Below are 11,615 nucleotides of genomic sequence, written 5' to 3' on the forward strand. Positions count from 1 at the left end.
CAGAAATTATTCACAACTTTTATTTTGTTGTCAGAACAGTTCACCACTGTCTAAATTTTAGAAGAGATAATGATTCAAGCTTCACTGATTTTTCAATTAATTTTCTTTTCCTGTTTAGATTAAAAGTCCATATTATATTGGGTAAGAAGTAAACTAGGCAGTATTGAGGGGTTATTTTTGTCCCTGATCTTAAGGATCATCCTTTGTGGGGCTCAGGACACCATATAGGACACCAGGGGTCAAACTCAGATCTGTGGTGTGAAATGCAAAGTCCCCCTCATAATGTGAATTTATTTATTTGTTTTGTGTTATTGTTACATTGTGGTTCTCAGGACTTACTCCTGGCTCTGAGTTCAGAGTTAATTCCTATGAGGTTGGGGACCATCTAGGGTGCCTGGCTTGAACCCAGATGGCTGTGTACAAGGCAAACTGTAAACTGTACTGTTTCCTCTGATTCCCTTAATGTGAGTTTATCAGATGCAATATCATGGTTAGGTTAATAGGCATTTTTAGAAAGTACCATATAAGAATATCATTTCAGAAGCTTTGTGATTATGTTTCACAATGATCTCTATATGAATGAGCACTGATTTTCTTTTTAAGGTTTAGAGCCATACTTGGTGGTGCTCAGGGGTTACTCCTGGCTCTGCTCTAAGAAATTGCTCCTGGTAGGCTCAAGGAGCCATATGGGATGATGAGGATCAAACTCAGGTCTGTCCTTGGTTGGCAGCATGCAAGGCAAATACCCTACCACTATGCTATCACTACAGCCCCCTGAGCCCTGATTTTTATTATAATGTTGCTATCCAATTTTCCCAAAGTAAAATTACTACTTCACAATTAATAAATATCCTTTGAGAAGACACTTTGAAATTTTGCATTTTGTTTCTAATGCTAATTTTTGAGAGCTACACTGGCTATATTCAGGGCTTACTTATGACTCTGTCATGAGGATTCACTCCTGATGATGATTAGAAGACTTGAACTAAAATAAGCTTCATAGCACAAGTACCTTAAGCCCTATAATAGCTCTATTGTCCCATTCTTGTCATATATAATTTGGATGTTTTAGAAGTCCTTAAATTGTATTATTATTTAATTTGCTTAATGGTTATTTACTTTATTCTTTCTGTAATGATTGAATTCCTACTTTAAAATTTATCTGTTCATTACTAGAGATAGAACAGTTGGTAAAGTGCTTGTCTTTTAAAGTGATGGCCACAGTCAAACCCATGCACTTTGGGTGCTTGCTGTAGTGTCCTATTTATTGTCAGGAGTAATTCATGAAGACGAAATTCGGAAAAAGCAAGAAAAGGAAGGAAGGAAGGAAGGAAGGAAGGAAGGAAGGAAGGAAGGAAGGAAGGAAGGAAGGAAGGAAGGAAGGAAGGAAGGAAGGAAGGGAGGAAGGGAGGGAGGGAGGAAGGGAGGAAGGGAGGAAGGGAGGAAGGGAGGAAGGGAGGAAAGAAGGGAGGGAGGGAGGGAGGAAGGGAGGAGGAAGGAAGGAAGGGAAGGGAAGGATGGAAGGAGGGAGGGAGGGAGGGTTGGAGGGAAGAAGAGAGTGAGGAAAAGACTCTCTAATAAAGGATCACTCCCGGTTGTGCTTGAGGGACAGGGCAGTACTTGAACCTAGGTGGGCTCAGTCTAAGGCAAACACCTTGCCTGCAGTGCTGTTTCTCTAGCCCCAGTGTATTTTATTTTTAAAGCACTAGCTACTATTATAACATTAGAGTTCTCATTGAAGAAATTTAAAAATATCACTTAAATGTCAGAAATTTTACCCCCCCCCAAAAAAAAAAATTCAGAGTACCTGAATTTTTATACTCCTTGCTGCTTCATGCTGACAGTGAAACAGTAGAAGCAGAGGAAATTCTACTAGTTTGTTTCCATTTGTCTTGGGGGCTGTCGCTACAATTCTGCCACATTTTGTAAAAATAAAAATTTAAATATTTCAGCCATTATATACAAAGGGGACCTGTCATACTTGCAGTCCGGCGGGTACAGGGGGAAGGTGGGGGCTGCATGCCTGGAACAGGGGCAGGAGGACAACACTGGTGGTGAGAATGGCCCCAATTCACTGTCATTATGTAACTTAAATATAACTGTGAAAGACTTGTAATTCACATTGGTCACAATAAAAATCTTAAAAAATCACCTTTCTCATATTTTTATTCAATATGTTTTCTTTTTTTCTTTTTCTATTATTATTTTTTGTTATTGGGCCACACCCAGTGACGCTCAAGGGTTATTTTTGGCTATGTGCTCAGAAATCGCTCCTGGTTTGGGGACCATATGTGATGCCAGCGATCGAAACGTGGTCCTTTCTAAGTCAGCGACTTGCAAGGCAAATGCCCTACCACTGCACCACCACAGCTTTTTTGCTTACTTATGTAACCTTGAGAGGACAGTTTCAATTCCAGAATTTGACCCTCAGAGTTTTAAGGCTAGCAAATATCAAATGTAGAAATTGTTCAAGTCAGACAGTGAAATCAAGGAGTTTGAAATGCCAATGTCTAAAAATAACATGTAGGAATCTTATATAAAACATATATAAATTGGAGATTCTGTTTCATATTTAAGGCAGGACTCTGAGATTCTGCTTTTCAAACAAATTCCTAGAAATAATACGGATGCTGCTGATCCATAACCACAGTTTGATTAGCAGAGTCAAATGACTTTGAATGTGGACCGAAGAGTTGTATGTTATTGATTGTTATCTGGCAGGACAAAAAGAGTGTTTGGAACCAAACAAAGTTTATCAGAAAACCAAGAGGTAAGTGTAAGAAGCTTCATTTTAAGAAGTTAAATGAGTCTATACACCAAATACTACATACGTACTGACAAGTGGACATTTGAACAGCAGGACTGATTGTATTATCCTCCTTCAACAGCATTCCCAAGGAACATACTTGGTGTCCTTCATTTTAAATCTGATTGCCAATAAGTACATCAGTAAGAATCACTAACATTTTTTGAAGTTAGAGGTTTTTCACGAAGATAATTCTAACCTGTTTCTCTATAAGGTCATCTCTTCCTCTTTCCTTGGCTCTTACTATACCCAGAGGTAAGCATACAATGAAAAGATTTCTTGGGAGGCAATTACAACTACCATTCCCCGTGGTGGCTGAAATGCCCCACATGTTAGAGAAAGATAGAAATCACTGAGCTTCAGCAGCTTCATCACCAAGCACTGCAAAGATAAAACCTGGAAGAATCAGGCTGGCTTAAGAATGACTAATTATCTTCCCACTCACCCAACCTGCTTATCTTGGTCCATTGAGGAGTTTATCTTTATTTTGTCTCTTGTATTTAGTTTGTTTGAATAGGAAATGAACTGCTGGAATTTCGTGGGGCTGAGTGTTTAACCTGAATGGGACCACATGGACTAACTGCAAATACTGAAATGCTGATGGTGACTCAAAATGGGAGATTCCTAAGTTCTGCTTGTAGCTAAAGACAGAAATGTTATTTATACCGAGTCAGCTGGTTTCAGATATGCAAGTTATCCACACGAATTATACATGCCTTATAAATAAAATAGAAAAACACCAACATTACCCCTTAAGGAAATCAAACGGTACATGTAAAAGAAACTTTAATGACCCTTGCCTGCATTTTTTAATGTGTTGCTTTCCATGGAAACTGGATTTTAGACAGAAGTCACTTCTTTGTCAACGGTGAACAAACCAACTCCCCGTACAGTGTGGCTAGAGAGCAAGAAAAGAAGGGAAGTCTGGACAAAAATAGAGGATTATTGATTCAGTTTTTACTCCAAAACAAAATTCTTATCTAAAAGTGGAATTTTTATTCTAGCTACACTAACAAAGTTTTAAAACACAAGATTTCTTTCAAGATGGCTGCTCTACAGCAAAATGCAAGAGCTTTTGTTCCACATAGTTATGGCAGATAGCCAAAGAGAAAAGTTTTGTATCTGCCACAGGGATACCAGAAAGACACTTTCTTTTCTTTAGGGGAGAAAAAGAACAATTGCTTTGTGGATATAAGACTGAAGAAGAAGCAGAAAAGGCTAATGGATTGTTTGATTATATCCCCAGAGCATAATCAACTACAATGATTAACTATGGTCACAGGGCTAGAAACTAAAATAATCCTTGTAAAAACAAGAAGCATATGTTAGTTGTACTACATGATACAGGCAACTGACAAGACCCAGAAAGACAGATTTATCCAGCCCAGGAATTACAGCTACCGTGTTCATTGCCCTGGATCTCATAAAGGTCCTCTCCTCCTCAGTAGAAAACAATCGTAGGTCACAGAATCACAAAATTGCAAAATGGCTTAAACTTTCATTTGACATCTGAAAACTAAGATCTGATACTGTCAGATGACTTTTTTAAATCACTATCATTCTGATAAGAAACTGTCATTGTTAAAATCTGCTGCCTGTCTCTGAGGCTAATCTAAAGACTTCCACAGATACTGTTGCTTTGTTAATTTTTCTGATCAAAAAACATCTGAAGCACAGGAAACATAGGTGCTATGCCCAAGGTTTTTCAACGGGTGAAGAATGGAACCAGGTCTAAATTTAGGCAGACTAAAACCAGCTCAGAGCTCGAATTCTGCCCTAAATCTATAGTGAAATGTAGACCTCAAGCTGAGTCTAAAACTGAAGTGCTCTCTCTCTCTCTCTCTCTCTCTCTCTCTCTCTCTCTCTCTCTCTCTCTCTCTCTCTTCCTTCAGTCTACCTTGCATCTACCACATCCCAGCCCAATTGGAGCAGTTCAGATGAGAACAGTTCTATTAGGAACTGAAGGGACATGAGATCCCATTAACCTCTCTAGTACTTCTCTCAAGTGGCCTCATGGGTATTTCATTTCTGGCTCATAAACTTTCCACCAGGACTGTACACCGCATCGCTGAGGCCATTAAGCCTTTATAATAAAAATATTAGGCTAATGGAAAATTTTAGTCTGTTCCTTGTCTTCCCAAAATCATCTAGAGACTTACCTGGCAATCACTTTTGAGATGTCATGGTGGATCTTAAAGCATACAGAATATAGGGCTTCATAACCCGCTCTGAGCAATGGAGTTTTCCATGTGGTAACAAGCTGGCATAGCTGCACTATTGGATTTAGACATAAACAGGATACTGAAAAGCTCTTGGGGGAGAACTCCATGCAGCAATTCTCAGATTAGAATTCAGGTGGTAGAAGAAAGTATCTAGGTGTATCCAAGCCTAAGCATTCTACCAAAAAATTCACTGCCAGTATTTGGATTACATTCTGAATTTATTTTACAAATGGTTTGTTCCTTACTATCAAATAATAAAACATAAATATTAGAGCAAATGTAAGTAATTTAAAATAATTAGAGTCTCAAGTAGGCAGCACAGTTTCTGAATTGGACAATCTCTCTCCAGAACGACAGTGATGTCAGAGTCCTTTAGTTTAGATCTGTTTTCTCTCTCTCTCTACTCCCTATGGCTCAAATGAGTGGCATAGTTTTCCTTCCTGGAGCTCAGCTACCCAGTGACTCCTGAAATGGCTGCATAAAAGCTGGCTGGCATGCACGTTCAACCTTGCAAGCACAACAATCTGGGATTTTAATTCAAACAAATGTGTAAATGTATTATAAATAGGATCCAGCTGCCTTTTTAGTAGTAGAGAGAAAAAAATATAGTTGAGACCAAAGAAGTCAGACAAGGGAAAATGAAAGCACCTTGCCTCCCTTTTCCTTACAGCATTTTCCCATGCTGCAATCATCACCCTGTTAAAAGAGGCCACAAGAGGAACTCAAATGTTTTAATTCTATTTAATTAAGTTGTCATTTGTTACTTGGCTTCCTGAAAGTTCTGCCTAATTAAACCTAACTCCATTTTCTGCACATTTACCTACAGCCCAGCCCTGGATCAACGAAAAAAGTGTGGTTAACAGAAGCTGTCTTCTCGAAGACTTCCCCTCCTACTGGCAATAATGCAGCTTATATATTATTAGTACAGATGTCAGATAGTATAACCCAAAGTTTCTGCAGGGATATTGACTAAGACAATCCCACTTAACCCCCCCTCCTATAATGATTAACACATAGTTTCTCTTCACATAGATTTATTTAAGTCAATATTTGGATATGGAAAAAAATCGTGAGCAATTTATATCACACCTTCAATTTCTCACAAAGTGAAACAATTTGGATCCCACTTGTATCAATGCTGAAGTTCAACACTCTCAGTTTAAAAAAAAAAGAGGTATATGGGGCTGGAGAGATAGTATATAGTATGGAGATAAGATGTTTGCCTTGCATGCAGAAGAACATTAGTTGGAATCCTGGAGTCCCATATGGTTCCTCGAGCCTGCCAGGATCAATTTCTGAGTGTAGAGCCTGGAGTAACCATTGAGCCTGCTGGGTGTGACCCCCAAAACCCCCCAAAAAATAAAATAAATAAAAAGAGGTATTTCTGTAGACACTGTTATCATCACCAGTTATTTCTGAAATATCAGATTCTATCAGGAGACTTAATTGAGCCTAGTATTATTCCCTACAAAGCTATGGCATCATCCATACAATAGTCAATATTGGTTTGTATTTTTAACTATGATGATTTTCTGTGAGATCACAGTAGAGTGTCTGGAAGAAAGATTCTTAATTTCTACATCATGTGTTTTGCTTAGGAAATATTAACCCTTAAGATTTCTCAATGAACTGAAGTTTGAGTCAAGAACCAGTTATAATTTAAGACTTTCCACTCCAATGGTCAGAACTGTCTATTTTTAGTGAAATAAAAACATCTTGTTGATAAGTCCTGCTCTATAGTTCTAGAGTCATAGGAAAGTTTATATGTTTTTATAGTGATATACACCTTTATCTAAGAAAGAGAAAAACCACAGAATTAATTAATTTGAAAGAGATCCATCACATGGATGGATGGAACCAATACTCCGCAGGCTGCTGGCTGCTGGCTCTCTGGCCTTTGATTTAGGGGGTGCTTTCCCCACCCCCAATTTTCTCCCAAGAATTTATCCAAATCAGAGCTTAGATTTTCATACAAGGGCAGATGAGTCCCTAATATTTCAGCAAATAATCCCCAAATTTGTGTTTATTCCTATCCAAGGACTGTTTGTTTCATCCAGAAACATTTCCAACGTGAAAATGTTTATCCGATTCCTTGCGGAAAAGTAATTCTTTGTTTGAGGGGAAGCTTAGCTAGATAGCAGACAATCTTGAAAACAGGCACACAGGTGGGTTTTGACAAAAAATAAATAAATAAATAAAGCCACTCGTTTACTTTTATAATTAAGGCACCATGATTTTAAAAAGTGATTCATAGTTCAATTTTAGGAGTATTATGTTGCAGCATCAATCCTACTACCAATGTCAATTTCCCTCCAACAGTGTTCTCCAAGTTTCCTCCTCATAACTCCCTGCCCAGCCTGACTCATGGATAGGTACATTGTGGGGAGGGACCAAACCGGAATATGCACACGGCTTACTATGCACAAGGCTTCGATTTGTGCTCAGGTATCAATTCAGATGTCAGATTTTTAGGAACCAGATGGGTTGCTGAGAATGGAAGTAGAGTAAAGCCTGTGTGCAAGGCAAGTGCTTTCTGGACTACCTCTCCAACCTGAGACAGGCATATTTTAAGTTAGTTAGTTAATTAGGTAGTTAGTTAGTTACCTAGCTAGCTAGTTAATGTATATTAAATATACCTATAAAAAGAATTCTTATATCGATTAAATATATTTTCAAAGACAGATTTCTGTCACACTCATCTCTTTGGAAAGTGCCTCTCTAGGGTCTTGGGAGAAATTCTTAAAGTATTCTAATATGTATTTATACATTTGTATAAAGACAAGCTTTTCTAGTGCTTCTCCAAAAATACATTGTGGTCTGCAAAATACTAATCACTTGGGACCCTTAGATCCAGAAGTAAACACTAAGCACTGCCTGATGTGACCCCAAAACAAGGAGATGACAATATTGTCATAGATAGAAATTTAAGACAAACATTTTTAATACATTTATGTGATTTACTATTAAATTTTATTTTAATTTTTTCTAATAGAAACTAAAAAAAACCAAAGAGAAAACCATTGCCTATTGTAGTATTTCCCAATTCTTGCCAGTAGCTAATGTCTCAATGTTGTTTCTGTAGAATGAGCTCAGAAAATGTTTCTTGAAAGAATAATTCTAAAAAAGAATAGTAACAACCATGATTTTGCCATTATAGAATAAATACAATATAAATACAATAAATATAATGTAAATTATAAATAATTTATAAAATAAATTATAGAAAGAACCAACAAACATGATAACATACATTATATAAAGACTAGGGGTCAGATAGATAGCACAGAGGTAGGGCATTTGCCTTACATGCAGCCAATCCAGTAGAGATGGTGGTTTGAATCCCAGCATCCCAAATGGTCCCCCATGCCTGCCAGGAGCAATTTCTGAGTGCAGAGCCAGGAGTAACCCCTAAGTGCTGCTGGGTGTAACCCCCCAAAAACAAATTACATAAAAACTAGCAAAATAAGAGAAATGGAACCACAATGCAAAACAGAATATAAGACATTGTCTAGATTTCTGACATATGAACAAACCCAAACTACGGTCTCTCTCAAAGATAAACTCACTATTAAAAATTATTCATGAGGAACAGAATTTAAGATAAAAGCATTACATGCCACTGACCCAATTCTACTCCTGAAGCACAAGGTTGCCTTGAATGGCAATTTTTGTGGCCTGACACCCTTAAGCAAAGCTAAAATAGGTTGGCACAGATAATCATTAGCACTGCAGGGCCTACAGCATAAAGCTTTCCTGGGCCCTTGCATTAAACTACTTGTTAACCTGATTGGCTGAGAATAACATGATGTAGAGCAATATTCTGAATTTTGATTGGACCCACCCAGCTTCTCCCTCTGACCTCTGCACAACATTACACATCATAGGAAAAAATTCACCTATATTAAGATGTTACTAAAAGTAGAAGGCTGAAAAATTAAGATCTTAGAAAATGACAGATTACAAAAGTGGTTTAAAAGTTCAAAAACTAAAAGTACAAATAGAAAATACATTTTTTAGAATGAGATACTCTGAATAAAGAATCCATGTATTTTGGGAAGCACTAAATGGAATATTTATAAATAAATAGGAAAATAAGCTCAGATTAAAAGTAGAATGCAAAAGAAATATCCTGCTGGATAAGCAGCAATATAAGCATCGATCATTGTACATTGACCACTGACTCATTTCAGGACAGTGGAAATCAAAAGAAACTAAATGACAGAATCACGGTTGATGGGACTGAGTTTAATCAGCATCTTTAGTTGTTTGCATTATGTTAGAGGGTGATTGGGATATTGAATCACTTAAACTATGTCACGTGTTTAAAACATAAAAGATAGGCCTGTGGTTAAGATTCTTGCCTTACAGAACCTTACCAGGCATCCCTGGTTCGACTGTGATCACTATATAGTTTTTCTAAAGCAAATCAAGGAATGACCCATAAGCACAGAGCCAGAAAGAATGCACTGCTGAATGTGACTTAAGTCCCAATAACATAAAATATAAAATATATGGGGCCGGAGAGATAGCATGGAAGTAGGGCGTTCGCCTTGTATGCAGAAAGATGATGGTTCAAATTTCAGCATTCCAAATGGTCCCCCATGTCGTGTCTGCCAGAAGCGATTTCTGAGCACAGAGCCAGGAGTAACCCTTGAGTGATGCTGGGTGTGACCCAAAAACCAAATATATATATATATAATGTTATATAATATGTATTAACAGAGAAAAAGGGGGGGGAATGAAAAACATCAACTCTAAAGAGAGAAAATAAATTTTAAAAAATAAGTCAAAGTAAATGAAATCTAAGTTATAATAAAAATAAATAACAAGGAGAAATTCTTGGGACATAGCTCAGTTGTAGCCAAAATGCTTTGCTTGCCTGAGACCCTGGAGTTAGTACTCTGGTAGTACCAGAAAGCACAGGCCAATATGCGCACACACACACACACACACACACACACACACACACACACACACACACACACACACACACACACAGAGAAAGCAAGCTAAAACATAAAGAAAAGAAAGAATAGAAAAGAAAAAATATCAATCAATATCTAGGTAAAATTTTAACATCTGTAAATAAAATAACACCACTGAAAATAAAACTGGATCAAAATCCCTGACAAATGACAAATATTTTAGAATATATCTTTTCACATGCATATATATGCAAATATGTGTTGCAAGAGATACTCAAGAATGTATTACTTCTTTTCATAAACTTTACAATTATCCATAGTTGTTTATTTTTTAAGCTGGTACATGTAATTAATTTAGGACATTCCAAACTTGTAAAACAACAGAATTTGAATGAATTTAATCATCAGAAAGCCACCATACAGGTACCTCTCGAGCTGTTCATTAGAATGCAATTCTTGGAAATAAAAAGATTTATTGGAGTGCAATCTCTATATTTAAAAAAAATAAGAACACAAATGCTTTCTCATTTTACCGAGTGGTTGAATTTGGATAATTTAAACTAGTTAAATGCATAGGAGATAGTATATACACCTACTAGAACAATGAAGATAAAATAGAAGACCAGTAAATTCCAGGACTATATTCTCATGGAAATATAAAGAGGTGTGACTACTCTGGAAAAGAGTTTGGCAGTTTCTTATAAAACTAAAAATGGTCTTACCATACACTCCAACAATTGCAGTCTAGTATTTACCCCAAAGAAATGAAAAATTATGTTCATGTTGAAACTTGTACATGTTAGCTCATAGCAACTTTAGTCAAAATAGCTAAGAATTGAGCACAACCAAATATCTTCCAGTGGGTGAATCGCTAAACAAATTACATTGTAATTAAAAAATATGAATACCCATACTACTACACAACCAAGAGCTTGAAAGGAACTCAGAAAATTACATTAAGTGGGCAAAGTTAATTAAAAAAATTGAATGCTTTTATATACTTCCATATAAAAACAATTTTGAATGATCTAACTTATAGAAATGAAGAATATATTAGTAGTTGAAGGGGTGGGAGGTAGAGATGGCTATAGGTTGAACAGGGAGCCTTGTATATCAGGATTGTGGTGATTGTTACAAAAAGCAATATATACACTAAAACCACAGAAAATTACAAGCAAACATCTGTATGCACAGACTTCAGAATAACAACATTTATGAAAATATCTGTTTATTGAGATTAATAACTTAGTTGCATTACATGTTATACTGTGAGAAACTGATGAACTTGCCCAGAATCATTTCTGTGCATTTCCTTAAAACTTCTCTCAAAATTAAAACCAAAAAAAATTAAAAATATTTTCTCCTCCTCTCTTTATGATAAAATAAGGAGGACTGTGGCATTGGGCTGACTGAATCAAATACCAAAAATAGTCTGTTAAGTTTTCTTTTCTTTTCTTCGTTTTAACTTTCTATGGTAAAAGATCCATGGCATTCACTATTAGGAATGACTTTTAGTTCCTGGTTGGTTTTTTTAACCCAATGATAAAGTCTGAATAAAATTTTATAAAATACTTTCATCTCATTTTTTAACTTTTACATTCCATTATGATGGTTGGAATTTTATACTGTGGCTCAGAGGCAAAATATCTGCTTTTCATCAGG

The 11,615-nt window shown here is 36.6% G+C and overlaps 1 pseudogene; it reads left to right on the forward strand.

Moving 5' to 3' along the window:
* The first annotated feature begins 1,803 nt into the window (after positions 1-1,803).
* On the forward strand, positions 1,804-1,924 carry LOC126019295 (uncharacterized; annotated as a pseudogene).
* The last annotated feature ends 9,691 nt before the right edge of the window (positions 1,925-11,615 follow it).

Source organism: Suncus etruscus, chromosome 9 (genome assembly GCF_024139225.1).
Source record: "Suncus etruscus isolate mSunEtr1 chromosome 9, mSunEtr1.pri.cur, whole genome shotgun sequence".
In the NCBI taxonomy this organism is placed as follows: domain Eukaryota; kingdom Metazoa; phylum Chordata; class Mammalia; order Eulipotyphla; family Soricidae; genus Suncus; species Suncus etruscus.